Source organism: Cervus elaphus, chromosome 11 (genome assembly GCF_910594005.1).
Source record: "Cervus elaphus chromosome 11, mCerEla1.1, whole genome shotgun sequence".
NCBI lineage: Eukaryota > Metazoa > Chordata > Mammalia > Artiodactyla > Cervidae > Cervus > Cervus elaphus.
The window spans coordinates 37,686,081-37,700,106 of NC_057825.1; the positions used below are offsets into that span (position 1 = coordinate 37,686,081).

General features: G+C 43.2%; 1 protein-coding gene and 1 pseudogene across 3 annotated transcripts in view; one reads left to right on the forward strand and one right to left on the reverse strand.

Moving 5' to 3' along the window:
- The window catches only part of ANXA4 (annexin A4), a 70,930-nt gene extending 64,723 nt beyond the window's left edge, over window positions 1-6,207 (reverse strand). The window contains exon 1 of one of the 3 annotated variants that reach the window (XM_043917550.1): window positions 6,187-6,207. The gene's annotated coding sequence lies outside the window, so the exon portion shown is untranslated. Of the gene's footprint in view, window positions 1-4,930; window positions 4,956-5,606; window positions 5,747-6,186 lie in introns of those variants that run through there. The other 2 variants (XM_043917548.1, XM_043917549.1) reach the window with 2 other exon arrangements.
- A 7,121-nt stretch (window positions 6,208-13,328) lies between these two features.
- LOC122703107 overlaps window positions 13,329-14,026 on the forward strand; it is a 79,502-nt pseudogene continuing 78,804 nt past the window's right edge.

The following is a 14,026-nucleotide window of genomic DNA, read 5'->3' on the forward strand; positions in this document are numbered from 1 at the left end:
GTTTGGTAAACCAGGAAGGTGGGACTCTCCTAGGAAGAAAGAATGACTGGAACAAGGGAAGCCCATTCCAACTGCCACAGTGGTCTATGAGTAGCCATGTGACGCACTGTGGAGGATGAGAAGTAAAGGCAAGCCTGTCTAGAGGCTTGGAGAAAGAGTGTTCCCCATACTAAAAATGACTGAGTCAGCCTACAAACTTCCCCCTTTCTTTTGGCCTTGGATGAAGGCACGACTTGGGCTTCCCTGGTAGCTCAGCTGGTAAAGAATCCACCTTCAATGCAGGAGACCCCGGTTCACTTCCTGGCTTGGGAAGCTCCCCTGGAGAAAGGATAGGCTACCCACTCCAGAATTCTTGGGCTTCCCTGGTGGCTCAGACAGGAAAGAATCAGCCTGCAATGCGGGAGATCTGGGTTTGATCCCTGGGTTAGGAAGATTTAATGGAGGAGGGCATGGCAACCCACTCCAGTATTCTTGCCTAGAGAATCCCACGAACAGAGGAGCCTGGCGGGCTGCAGTTCATGGGGTTGCAAAGAGTTTGACATGACTGAGCAGCTAAACACAGAAGGCATGACTCAGTGTCCGGAGCTATGGCTTCAAAAGGATCCTAATTAGTACAGAGGGTAAGGCACCTGGCATGGTATCTTGGGAAAAGCTCTTAAACTTTAGTGGGCACAAAAATCTCCTGGAGAGTGTTTAGAAATACAGATCTGGGGGATGTCAGACTCCAGAGCTTGAGTCAGTAAATTTTGGGTGGGGCTCAGAGCCTTACTCAATCAAGGTTCAATATGCAGTCCTGGTTACTCTCACACCCAGCTCTGAGCCCTGACTCTCAAATAGGTGGTCTCTGCATGAGACCCCCTGTTTCAAAACTGCCACTTGCTGTGTGTGCAGGCACTCATCATCTTTACTTAAACATTCATTACAGGGCTTCCTTGATGACTCAGTGTAAAGAATCCGCCTGCCAATGCAGGAGACCTGGATTCGATCCCAGATCTGGGAAGACCCCACAAGCTGAGGGACGACGGAGCCCATGCACCACAGCTACTAAACTTGTGCTCTAGAGCCTGAGAGCCGGACTACTGAGTCCACATGCCTCAACTACTGAAGCCCGCAGGCCCTAGAGCCCATCTCCGCAACAAGAGAAGCCACCGCAATGAGACGCCCATGCTTCGCAACTAGAGAGTAGCCCCACTCTTTGCAACTAGAGAAACACCCACACAGCAACGAAGACCCAGCACAGCCAAAAATAACAAATAAATAAATGTAAAAAAATTTTATTTTGCTCCTATCAGGTACTAGGCATTGTGAAAGAAACAAAGATGAAGATGATTTTGCTCTCAAGGAGCATGTAAGCCTGTAAGAGAAACAAAACTAGTACATAGCCAACCCAATGACAAAGCAGCACTCGGCAGCTATTAATATGAGAACTTCACGGAAGGGAGAGACTACAGACTAAGGAATCCCACCTCACTCCCCCACCCAACAGAGTCAAAGAGATTTCATTTGATTAAGGCTCAGACAGGATTTTAACAGCAAAGAGTCTGTAGGCGAGGACAGTAAAAACGAGGTTTCTGCTCTGATTATGACTGATAAGACTTATTTGGAAAAGAGAATATTTGACCTTTGAGCAATACAGGTTTGAACTTCCCCAGGACAACTTATACCTGAGCTTTTTTTTCACTAAATGCCACTGCACCACTACACCATCCACAGTTGGCTGAATCTGCAAATGTAGATCCCAAGATATCCAAGAACAAAGGATAAGGCGGTGGGGAAGTGGGAAGTATAAAGTGATATGTGGATTTTTCAACTGGGCAGGAAATGCATCAAGGGTCAAATGCATTAAGTTTGGCTGGTTTAAGGATATGATGGGAGTGGAAACAAAGAATGGAACAATCATTTTTAAAAATGGGTCATTTTGGGGACCTCCCTGGCTATCCAGTGCTTAGAACTCTGTGCTTCCAGTGCAGAGGGTGCAGGTTCAATCCATGATAGGGGAACTCCAATTATAAATGCTATGCAGTATGGCAAAAAAAAAAAGCCTCTGGACTAGCCCTGCTCTGGCTGAATGGCACTCCTCCATGCCTGTGCACAAGCCCTTCTTCTCCTACTCCCACCTCCAAGATTATTCTCATTCCCCCTCCAGGAAGCCTTCTCTGATCACCCATGATGGGGTTAGGTGCACCTCCTCAGTTCTACGGCAGGCTATGCACAGGTATTGAGTCACTTCTCATGCAGTCCTATGAGTTTTTAATTGTTGATTTGCTTGTTTATCTCCCTAAGGATGGGGTCTGGGTATTTTACCCTTGAATATCTAGCATCTGTCACATTGTATAATAAATAAATGAACCTTTATCCATTTGGTGGGGGCCACTGACATTCTGCCCACCAACTGAAGGCCCTTTCACATGCATGTCCAACCATATCTTTCAGATAAATTCCTAGTATTCAAATGCATGGAACACAAGTCAATGGATTTTAAAATTTGGGGAAACACTGCCAAATTTCACGGCAATTCTTAACATAGTGTCTAGGCATTTGACTGATCTCAAGCATCTTGAACATTTAAGACAAATTCTTCAAAGGTGGTGGTTCAGGTTCCCACAGCAAAGCTCTCTGTCCAGTTCAAAAATAACTGAACAAGTTGCTCCCAATAAAATCAACACAACAGGCAGATTCCTGGGTCCCACCCTGTCATACTGCATCAGAACTCTGGGGGCAAGAATCTGTATGCTGTGCAAGCTTCGAGGGGGATGCACCCAAAGTTTGGAAACAATGGCTTTAGAAGTCATCTTAGTTTAACCTTCTCCCCTTCCCAGCTCCATCAGAAAGGGGCTGTGGAGTTTCTGCCCAGATATCTCTGGTGACAGAGCTTCTGCCAACTCCAAACCCATCCAGCCTGTGGGTTTCAAAAGTTATTTCCTTAAATTCAACCAGAACCTGCCATCCAAAACACTCCTGCCCAGCTCCTCTCAGGGCCACAAACAGTGAGCTGATTCCCTCATTCACAAGCCAAGTCCCTCCTGAATCTAGGGCCGTTAACCTGTATCCCCACACTACTGCCAGCTCCAGTTCTTCCGACCATAGTTTACATATCAGCTTGACCAGAAGAAAGATGAAAAGGAAAAGAAAAAAATTTGGTCAAGATTAGTTTATAAACCAGGAAGCTGCAAATCCAAATGCCAAATCACTCTGAACCAAGCACTGACAGAGCCACAGTAAGGCAGGGAGCCTAAGGGAACAGGCTTTAGTATCCATTGTGTGTGTGCATGTGCACACGCACACGTGCATGCTCAGTCGTGTCCAACTCTTTGCAACCGTATGGATGGTAGCCCACCAGATGCCTCTGTCCATGGGATTTTTCAGGCAAGAATACTAGAGTGGGTTGCCATTTCCTCCTCCAGGGGATCTTCCGGACCCAGGGATCGAACCCAAGTCTCCCGTGTCTCCTGTATTAGCAGGTGAATTCTTTACCACTGTGGAAGCCAGTATCCAGCAGCTGGATTTAAATCTTTTTGCAAGGAGTCCAACCCTTGTACCACCACTTGGAGCCTTGGGATCTCTTCTGTAAAACAAGTTTAATAATTCTGCCTCAGGTTGAAAAAAAAAAAAAAGGATTAAATGAGGGGACTTCCCTGATGGTCCACTGGTTAAGAATTCGTCTTCCAATGCAGGGGCACAGGTTTGATGCCTGGTCGGCGAAGTAAGATCCCACATGCTGCAGGGCAACTACTGAGCCCAAGCGCCACAACAAAAGGTCACACATGTTGTGAGGATCCCACATGCTACAACTAGCATGCTATTCAAAGTCCTTCCAGGGAAGACACTGCAGCATCTACCAAACTGCCTCCATAAGTAGCCCTCATTGCAGTGAAAGCAAACTCCCAAAGCTTACGTTTGGGCCAAATCACAGCCCTCCAAAGTCCAAACAAAAATTTTAGAAGTTTCTTCTTTTATATAAAGAAAGTATTTAAAATTTGAATCCTACTACAAAATATACCTGTAATTGTTTTAGTATAAAAAGCGTTTTTAGATGGAGAACGCATGTACACCCATGGAAGATTCAAGTCAATGTATGGCAAAACCAATACAATGTTGTAAAGTAAAATAAATAAATTAATTAATTTAAAAAAACATTTTTATCCTCAAATATCTGGATAAAATTGGACAACCAAGGAAAATTCCCTCTCTCCTTTATTCTGAATCATCAGGCACTCTTTGGCAGAAAGTCTGTTACTTGAGTGCCTGCCCTCACCTCCATCTCCCTTGGAGAAGAGCAGGCTTAGTCTACCAGCAGATGAGCAAGCACTGGGAAAACTGATGAGCGGTAGATATAAGAAGAGAAATGGGCCACCAACTACAGTTTGAAATGACCAGGTAGTCATTACCCTTTCAGCATCCCCTTTCAGACACTGAGGGCTGGCCTGCTTGGACTTGGCTACACATGTTACTCTCTAAATATCTTTCAGACAAAAAATATCCCTAACCAATGCAAGCATATCTAGGAAGGAAATTCACAGCACTTTTGACCCAGTACTTGTGTGTATGTCTGTCTGTGTTTGCACTCATGTGTGTATCCCCAAAGCAAAAGAAATCTGATCTAAGCTGAGGGAGGGGGCCTGGCCTTGAACAGAAAGGACCCTGGGAAGTCAGCCGGTCCTGGCCGTCTATGGTTACCCATTTCCTCATTCCTGCCCACTTCCTCTGTTGCTTGCTCTTCCACCTCTGTCATCTGAGAATTCCATGGCAACTAAAGAGTTAGAGCTTCCCTATCAACAGAGTTACTTGCAATATAAGGAGGAGGCGGAGAGTACTAGAATTGATGGGCAATGGGATGCATCACTTTAGACGCGAGTAGGGTGGGGGTGGGGTGGGGTGGGGGATCCTATTCATTCTTCCCACTGTCACCTGGAGAGAGGCAGATACTCACTTTTCCTGAAAGCTGTGGGTTACTCAGGTCTCACACGCTCCCAACAGCTTACAGAAGACTTTCATCAATTTGGGAAGCACTTAAAGTTGGGCAGATTGTTGAAAAGCAATAACCTCTTTGGTTCCAGAGTCTCCAGCTGGTCAAAGCCACGACCACAGAGTAAGACTGGGCCATTCGCAGGCTCAGTTCATGGATCTCACAGTAAAAACAGATTCCCATGTGCCAGGCATTGTACTGAAGGCATTAGGTCCACAGGGAGAGAAAGAGTAAGAGACCAGGAGAAAGGAGTAAGTTTCTTTAAAGGAGTAAAGAAAGAATTAAAAAAGCAAAATGTGGGTGTTAAGAGTCAGTTCCAGGGAATATTACTCAATCCTTTCTTTGTAATGCCTAAATCCAGCACAGCGCTTGGCGCATGAACTCGATAAATAACTGCAGTGACCTCTGACATTCTAGGCTCCACGCAAAGCTCTGGAGGTCCTTCTGCGAGGGGCGGGTGGATATGGGCTGTGTCTGCCTCCCGCTCGCCCACCCGGGGCGAGTCCCGGCCGGCTCCACCCTATGCCGGCGCCGGCACCTCCGCCTGGGCGCGGCGCCCGACCGGCCACCCCCGCGAGGCCCTCCCGAGCTGCCGCACCCCTTCTGGAGCCCAGGACCCCCGGCCCGGGGGCCCCCTTACCCCAGAGGCCGAGATGGGACGGCGCCCGTTCTCTGCTGCCACGGAGATCACACCCAGGCAGGGCCGGGCAGCGGGTCTTATCCCGGACGGACCCGCCCCGCTTCGGGGTGGAGACTGAGCCCAAGTTCCTGGTTGTCCCTCTGCCCACGAGACCGGAAAGTCCTCTGCGGGCGAAGCGCACCTGGAGTCCGGGGAGGAGGGGATGACGCTCCCGGCCTCGTCCCCGCCCGGGATCCCAGATCGCCGGCCCCACCCGGGTTCCCGCGAGTCGGAGCAGTGGAACTCTCGGGTCGCGGGTGCCCGGGCGCCCCTGCACTCCCGGAGGCCCGCGCGGGCCTCTCCTGCCCGCGCCCTGCGCCCACCGCGGCCGGGATTGCCGCTCAGAGTCAAAGCTTCCTCCCCGGGACACTGCACTTTCTCAGGGCGAAGTGGAAAGTGGAACGGCATATTTACATTCCCGCGAAGCTCCCAGTCGTTCCACTTTTCCTTTGAGAAAAACCGAGTTCCCTTTCTTGGGGAAACTTTTGGGAATGGGAGTTTGGAGCAGTTCCAGAGCTTTCTCTCTTTACCCACAAATTACCTGGGTTCCCTGCTGGTCCGTAGCTCCCAGGTTCGGCCTTGAAGCAGAGCTTCCTACCCCTTCTTAAACAGTCTTGTGTGTTAGTATCTGCCTCCCCTACAGGACTCGAGCCTCTTGAAGACACTGACTGGGTACGTGGTCATTGCACACACACCCAGTACCATGCTGGTTCATGGCAGGTACTCCGTGAGTGCTTGCAAAATGAACCCATTGGGTATATAAGTAAATTCGGACTTTATTTCACAGAAGGTAGGAAGTTTTGGGGAGTGTGTTTTATATCCAACAGATAAAGTGGCTGTTAGCACCCTGAGAGCTGTAGAGGTAACGATAAATTATTTCCTTAAGATGCAGCTAAAGAGGGTGACAATATGGTTAAAGGCATGGGTTTTGGAACCAGACTGATTTGGATTCTGCCCCCCTTTTCTCTGCTTGATACTCTGAAGTTTCTGAACTTCCGATTATGAACTAACATGGAAGAAACTAAGTTAACAAGACAAACAGTGGAAAAAGAATGAAAAAAGGTTAATTCATTTTCTCAGAGGGATTAGAAAGACTACTTATTCCTTAAAAAGTAAAAAATAAAAGGTTGGAAATTGAGCAGATGCACCCTGCCAAGGTCACCTTTACTAAGCAGGTGTACCCAACTCACAGCGGCCCTTTTCTCCCACATAACCACCCTCATGCTGGGTTGGGAAGCCACAGTCAGTGCTAACTTTTACAGGATACAAAAGGCCAAGAACTGATCTATGAGAGCCTTCCTATTCCAGAGCTCCCATGGGCTTAGCCTGAGGCTAAATTTCTGCAGAAACCACTCCTGTGTTGTTTCTTCCTCTGTGCAATCCTGCTTGACTCATAGGTTTTCCTGAGAATATCCCCTCACTAAAGCACTTACACAAGAATCTATATCTCAGGCTTTGCTTCTAAGCCACCTGAGCTACAAGTATTTTATTTAATTAAAAATTTTATGAGTATTTAAAAATTAGTATAATCATTGAAATTAAAGACTCAAAGAAGCCTTTAAATTAAGAATAGCAGGGGACTTCACTGGTGGTCCAGTGGCTAAGACTCCACACTCCCAATGCAGGAGCTAGATCCTCTAGATCCCACATGCCCACTCCAACCCCACTCCTCCTACCCCTTCCCACATCCCTTAACCTCCCACTGCAAGTAAAACCCACATGGCACAATGAAGATCTGGAGTGTCGCAACTAAGACCCAGCATAGTCAAATAAATTAACTAATTAATTAAAGATAGAATGAGCAAATGCATTGCTCCCTCTTGAATTCTGACACAAGCAATAGTAGATTTTTTTTTAAAGGAATGAACTAGTGCCAATTGTACCAACATGAATGGACCTAGAGATTATCATATTAAGTGAAGTCAGAAAGAGAAAGACAGATATCATATAATATCACTTATATGTGAAATCTAAAATATGACATGAATGAACATAGCTAAAAAACAGAAAACAGCCTCACAGTTAGAGAACAGACTTGTAGTTGTCAAGTGGAAATAGGGTGGGAGAGGGAAGGATTGGGAGTTTGGAATTAGGAGATGTGAACTATTACATATAAATAAGATGGATAAACAACAAGATCCTACTATATAGCACAAGGGACTGTATTCAATATCCTGTCTATAATAAGCTATAATGGAAACAATATGAAAAAGAATATGCATAAGTGAATCACTTTGCTGTTCAACAGAAATCAACACAACATTGTAAATCAGACATACTTAAATAAATTTTTTTTAAATAGTAGATTTAAGAAAACTCACAAGAACAAAAGAGGGAAAAGAATTAAATTTTGGAAACTGGAAAGCAGATACTGCAGGTAGTAATTGACTTAGCAGACCCGAGAAAACTGACTCCTAAGACACTAGTAGAGAAAGCCAAGAGGCAACATGATATTATAGATTTACCCAGGATAACCCAGGTATTGCTGCACCAGGTCCTTCTAAAAGTAGGTATGTAATTCTGACAAAAAACAGGAGGATTTTTCATTAAGTATGTACTGGAAGCAATTAATCTCCTCCGCATACTTCCCAATACTACACAGGTGTCACTGCTCTCTCCCATTTGGGTGGAAAATCGGAAACATTCTCTGGAGGGGATGAAGCAGAGGATCTCTGGAATGGGGCATACAAGGTATAGTCAAGATGTTCTGGCTATCTAAGGCTGACCAATAAACTACACAGATTTTGATAACTAAAATCAATGGCCATTTTCTTACATCTCGTGATTTTGTAGGTCTGAATTTCAACAGGCCTTGGCAGTTCCTCTGTTTTGTGTGACATCAACAAAAATCACTTGGCCTCACATGAGTCAGAATAGTTATTATCAAAAAGACAACAAGTAGCAGTGAGGATGTGAAGAAAAGGGAACTTCTGCACTGTGGGTGGGAATGTAAATTGGTGCAGCCATTATAGAAAACAGCATGGAGATTCCTCAAAAAATTAAAAATAAAACCACTGTATGATCCAGCAGTTCCACCTCTGGCTAATTATCTGAAAGAAACAAAAGCACTAATTAGAAAAGATATATTCACCTCTATGCTCCTTGCAGCACTATTTATAATAGCCAAGATATGAAAGCAACCCAAGTACCCATCAAGAGATAAATGAATAAATTATATATATATATATACACACACACATATATATACACACACACATACACACAGGCTTTCCAATTGGTGCAGTGGTAAAGAATCCACCTGCCAATGCTGGAGACACAAGAGATGCGGGTTCAATCCCTGGGTGTCAGGAAAATCCCATGGAGAAGAAAACAGCAACCCACTCCAGTATTTTTGCCTGGGAAATCCCATGGACAGAGGAGCCTGGCAGGCTATAGTCCATGGAGTCACAAAGAGTTGGACACGATGGAGTACACACACATGCATACAAGATTTAGTTCACATATGGAATCTAAAAGACAAAACAAATGAACAAAGATAACCAAACAGAAACAGAGCCATAGATACAGAGAACAAACAGCTGGTTGCAGTGGGGAAGCTGTGCGGGAAGGAGAGAAATGGATGAGGGAGGTTAAGAGGTACAAACTTTCAGTTACAAAATAAGTGAGTCACAGGTATGAAGTGAGTCACATTGTGGGGAATACAATCAATAATATGTAATATATTTTTATGGTGACAGAGGCCAGCTAGGCTTATCATGGTGATCATTTTGAAATGTACAGAAATATCAAATCATTATGTTACGTACCAAGAACTTTTATATAAATGTGTGTGTGTGCGTGTGTATATGTGTATGTGTGTATATATATATATGTATGCATGTGTGTGTTTAAAATATACACCAGATAAGACTTTTTAGCAAGTTCATTTGGTAGTATTCAGCTGGCAGTTGGGCCAGTCTGAAGGATTCACTTACATGTCTGGCACCATGGCAAGATGAACTGGAAGGCTGATAGCTGGCACTGTCCATCAGAACACATACACATGCCCTCACCACATGGCAGTATCAGGCTGGTCAGATTTCCTATGGAGGTTCAGGGCAAGGCACCCAAAAAGGATACTCCAAGAAATCCAAGCAAAACTTACTGGGCTTCTTATTACCTAGGCTGGGCAGCTCTTGAATGTTATGTCTGTTGCATTCTATAGCTCATGGAAGTCACTAAGGCCAACCCAGATTCAAAGAAGGGGAATTAGGTTTCATCCCTGAATGGGAGGACTAGCAAAAAAATTGCAGCCGCCTTTAATCTACCACACAAGCATAGGGGAATAGTACTGAAATTGAAGATCTATCAATACATGAAACCTAACATAAAGAATATTGAGCTGCTCAGTATTCTTCCTTTACTTGACTCCTACAACACCAGCAACCAAGATGAAGAGTTTGAAATACTCTTCTCTGGGGAAGAGTAAAGACCTAAGAGACTGTCATCAGTTAATTAATGAAAACTGGAGCTACCCTTTAGTAAATTCACCGTAGTCGAGCCCCACCCTTTATACAGGCATAAAGAGCTTCCAGGGAGCTTTTTATTTCAATTTAAATTTTTTGAGTTTTATTTTTCTTTTAGCTTTATTAAGGTATAATTGAAATACAACACTGTATAAGTTTAAGATGCACAGAATAATGATTTGGCTTTACATCCATCATGAAATGATTACCACAATAAGTTAGTGAGGATCCATCATCTCACACAGATACAAAATTAAAGAAATAGAAAAAAACACTTTGTGTGATGAGCATTCTTTTGAGAGGATTTACTCTCAATGACTTTCATGTGTAACACACATCAGTGTTAATTATATTTCTCTTATTGTAGATTACATCCCTAGTACTTATCTATCTTATAACCGGAAGCCTGCAGTACCTTTTGACTGCCTTCATCCAGTTATTTCTACCACCCACCCCCGACCTCTGGTACCCACAGATTTGATTGTTTTTCCTGTGAGTTTGTACATTTGTTTGTTTTTGAAATATAACTGACCTCCAACACTATATTAGTTCCTATTACACAATGCAGTGATTTTTCTGTAAACATCAAAATGATCACCATGATAAGCCTAGCTATGAAATGTTGCAATACAAAGATATTACTTAGATATTGACTATATTCCCCACACTTTCATACCCATGATTCATTTGTTTTGCAACTGGAAGTTTGTTCCTTTTAATCACCCTCATCTCTTTCTTTCCTTTCCCCAGCCCCATTCCCTCTGGTAACCACCTCTTTGTTCTCTATAATTCTGTTTCCATTTTCTGTTTGTTCATTTGTTTTACTTTTTTAGATTCCAAATATAAGTGAAATCATACCATACTTATCTTTCTCTGTCTGACTTATTTCACTTTAACACAGTACTCCCTAGGTCTATCCATGTTAAAAATGGCAAGATTTCATTCTTTTTTTTCCAGGTAGCATTTTACACCTCAGTCTTAGGGTTGCTAGATAAAATACAGGATACTTAGTCCCTTAGGATACTTGACTGCAAGGAGATCAAGCCAGTCAATCCTAAAGGAAATCAGCCCTGAATATTCATTGGAAGGACTAATGCTGAAGCTGAAGCTCCAATACTTTGGCCACCTTATGGGAAGAACTAACTCACTGGAAAAGACCCTGATGCTGAGGAAGATTGAAGACAGGAGAAGGGGATGACAGAGGATGAGATGGTTGGATGGCATCACCAACTGGATGGACATGAGTTTGAGCAAGATCCGGGAGTTGGCGATGGACAGGGAAGCCTGGGGGTGCTGCAGCCCATGGGGTCGCAAAGAGTCGGACACGACTGAATGACTGAACTGAACTGACTTAAAGTGGAATTTCAAATAAACAGCAAAGAATTTTTTATTAAATTACAAAATACTTAAATAAATATGCCCTAAATATTTCACGAGATATATTTATATTAAAAATTATTTATTATTTATCTAAAATTCAAAGTTAACTAAGTGTCCTGTTTTGTTTTGCTAAGTTTTACACTATTAAGTAAGAGCAAACAGCCAAACGGCATCAGAATTTAAGGGAAGGATCTCAGATGAAACAGAATAGGGCAAAAGAAACTTGAAAGAAACAGCTATAGGGAGAGGTGAAAATTTTGAAAAATTTTTCATTGATCTCCCTTGAGAAATAAAAATAGAATAGAAATAGAATAGATTCTCTGAAAATGAACATTCAGAGGACCAAATATAAGTCAAGTTAAAAATATAGCAAAAATTTAAAACTCGGTAAAATAGTAGAAAGATGGGGCTTTCCTGATGGCTCAGATGATAAAGAATCTGCTTGCAATACAGGAGATCCAGGTTCAATCCCTGGGGTGGGAAGGTCTCCTGGAGAAGAAAACGGCTACCCACTCCAGTATTCCTGCCTGGAGAATTCGATGGGCAGAGGAGCCTGGCAGTCTGCAACCCATGGGGCTGCAAAGAGTCAGACATGACTGAGTGACTAAACACTTTTACTTTCATAACACAAAGTTGAAGAAATGTCCTAAAATGTAAAGACAGAAGGCAAAAAGAAAAGAAGGATATAAGAAAGGATAAGAAAATTCAAAAGCCAGCCCAGGATTCCTGGGAAGCAGAAGGGAAGAAATCAATTAACTATTAATAGTTCAATCATATATATTTAGAACTAAATGGCATGATTTTCCACATTGAAAGTGCTCATTGACTCCAACAAAATGTATAAAACCACACCCACATCTAGGCACACCATGACAAAATTTCACAAGACTGGGTACTTAGAGTAGATCTTTCCAAAGAGAAAAATGAGGTTGTATACAAAGGACCAAGAACCGGAATGGCATCAGATTTCTCCCTAGCAACACATGAAAGTGGAAAACAATGGAATAATCTATTTGCAGTTCTGGGAGAAAATTTCTTCCAATATAGATTCTTTGCCCATCCAAGCTATCAGTCAAGTGTGGGGGTAAATAAAGATATTTTCAGACATGTGTGATATTTAAAAAATTTTTATTTCCCAAGAAACTTTTCTTAAAAAGCTTTCAGGTGATATGTTCCACCAAAACAAGGAGGTAAACCAAGAATTTAAATAAATAAATAAATAGCAGAATGGGCAATTGAAAGTTGAATGGCAGGAAAGGGCAGTTAGTTAACACTATAGTTTTTGAGTCTAATTTTCTTAAAATGTAGAGTATTATCTAACATTTATATAAGCACTTACCATTGCAGGCAGATTCTTTACCATCTGAGCTACCAGGGAAGCCCTTAGATATAATATTTTATCTTGCATGGAGTGTCAGTATTACAATGGATGGCATACAATCATTTACAAAATTGTATTAAACTTCCTGTGGCAGGTTGCATTTTTCAAAATCATTTGCAATAATATATTTAGTCTCTTGTGCTCTTCCAACCCCACCTTCCCTACCTAGTCAAGAGATGGCATCTTTGTTCCTGTTCTTTGGACCTGAGTAGACTTCTTGGGTGAGTTTCTGTAACTGCACAAGAAAGTAATGCTTTTGAAGCTGGCTCTTAAAAATTGATACAGCTTCCATCTAGTTCTCTTACTCAGAGCATATGCTTGTGGACCCATGAAGTGCCCTGAAGTCACCATGCTGTGGAGACCACACAGGTAGATGACATGTAGGCAGACAAAGTCGGAGGAACCCCAGCTGTTTCAGTCCCAGCAGTTTGAACATTCCCAGACTCAATGGCAAACATGCTAATGAGGAAAACAGATGACCCCTACATCATCCTTGCCTCACGGCAACCAGGTGAGAGACCCTGAGTGAGAACCACCTAGAGGAACCCAGCCCATCGCCAGAATCCTGAGAGATGACAGTAGTATATGATTATCACTGCTTCATATCATCAACGTTGGGGTGTTATTTCATGTCACAATAGATTACCAGAACACTTCTAGATAGAAGTGGGGGGGGTCCTAGCCCAGACTTCTGAATATCCCTCCCCAGTACTCACTGAAATGCCCACAGCACATAGAGGGGAAATTTTTACCCTGAGTGGCAAGCTCCTCTCTGACATCCAGTCTGGCTGCTGGCCCAGAAGGAGGTGAGGACAAAGGCAAGATAACCTTCAGCCCTCTGGGACAGTGGCTTTGCAAAACATTAAGAAGAAACCTTGCAGGAGTGACATTCCTTGCCAGATGGCTCTCTTCACAATCTTTATAAGCTGCTGGAAGGTAATCGATCCTCCAGCCTAAGATATTAGAAGATTCTAAGGGCATCCAAACAGACAGGCAGGGAGCCAAGAAGAATTAGCTCATCCTCTTTGGGAACAAATGCAAAGCGTGTATTAATCTTTTAACATTCAAGGATGAGTAAGCATAAAAAAGGATATAAAACCATGAAAAAATTCTGGAACATAGAAAAGAGCATCTAAGAGACAGAAGAAGAAACT